Here is a 1,385-nt window from a genome sequence, read left to right on the forward strand (position 1 = left end):
CTCAAGGCTAGCGCTCTACCACTTGAGCCACAGCGCCACTTCCGGCTTTTTTCTTTTTGCTTATGTGGTGCTGAGGAATAGAACCCAGGGCCTCAAGCATGCAAGGAAAGCGCTCTACCACTGAGCTACCTTCCCAGCCCTATGGTTATTTTTTTTACAGTGTACACTGAAATTGAATATTTTCTTCTCCAGTTCCTTCTTCTAAGACACTGAGTCTGCAGGAGTGTGTAAACCAGGAGAGGTGTGGATGAAGACTTATACACATGATTAAAATAAATAGCAACCATTAATTTGCTAACCCACAAACTGTCTATGCTCTATTTTGGGAATATGGATTCTTTCGTTAAATCTTGTTTTCAACACAGAGAAGTGTCATTTACACAACACAAAGAAGCACCTCATATTTTGAAAGATATTTTAGAGTTTTAGCTATCAACTGTCGTACATTTTCTACAGATGGTACATGATAAAATGTATCATGACCTTTAAGACACCTTCCATGTTTTAACTTTCTGCGAGAGATATTTTACTAACATCTGGGAATAAAAAAAGGTATATAATGAAAATGACCATAAAGGGCACTGAGAAGGTGGCTCAGTGGTAGAGCACTTGCCTTGCATGCATGAGGCCCTGGGTTCCATTCCTCAGCACCACATAAGCAGAGAAAGCCAGAAGTGGCACTATGGCTCAAGTGTTAGAGTGCTAACTTTGAGCTGAAGAGCTGAGGGACAGTTCCCAGGTCCTGAGTTCAAGCCCCATGACTGTCCAAAACAAAAAACAAACAAACAAAAAAAAAGAGAGTCAAGAAAATCCAGCAATTTCTTGGGTGCAAGGTACCTGATCATTTTTATACCTTTCCTTCTTACATTCAGGGCTGAACACAAAAGACAGGCACATAGGACTTCTTGCATGCATGCATGTATGTGTTATGTATGAACAGAATGTTTCCAGTAGAGGAAACTTCTGACATTCTGAGGAGAACAGGTGGATTTGTGGGAGAAGAGATCTGTTACAGAGATGGCTCATTTGCCCCCATTATTCACCTCCCTTTCTCTTGTGCTTCTAGTTTCCTTGCTTTTAAGCTTGATGCGTTTGCTAACCTCCTTCGTTGCTGAGAATGTCACGTGACTAAGTTCTAGTAAAAGGGATATGGACACAGTGAAAGGTGTATCCTTCAGGTCACAGCAGGTAGATACATAATGCATCTAAGTTCAGAAAATTATTATATAAAGGTCATATGCTGCAGACAAGTGAGGAAGGGTTTTAAGATTGAGGATAAAGAAATGTAAATTTAGGGACTGGTTGAAGGATGCCACACACTGAAGATGGGAAGGAAAGGCCAGATTTCCCAAAGGTTTGGATTTATCCTGTAGCCAAGAAGATAT

The sequence above is a fragment of the Dipodomys ordii genome, unplaced genomic scaffold (assembly GCF_000151885.1).
Source record: "Dipodomys ordii isolate 6190 unplaced genomic scaffold, Dord_2.0 Scaffold8, whole genome shotgun sequence".
Lineage (NCBI taxonomy): Eukaryota > Metazoa > Chordata > Mammalia > Rodentia > Heteromyidae > Dipodomys > Dipodomys ordii.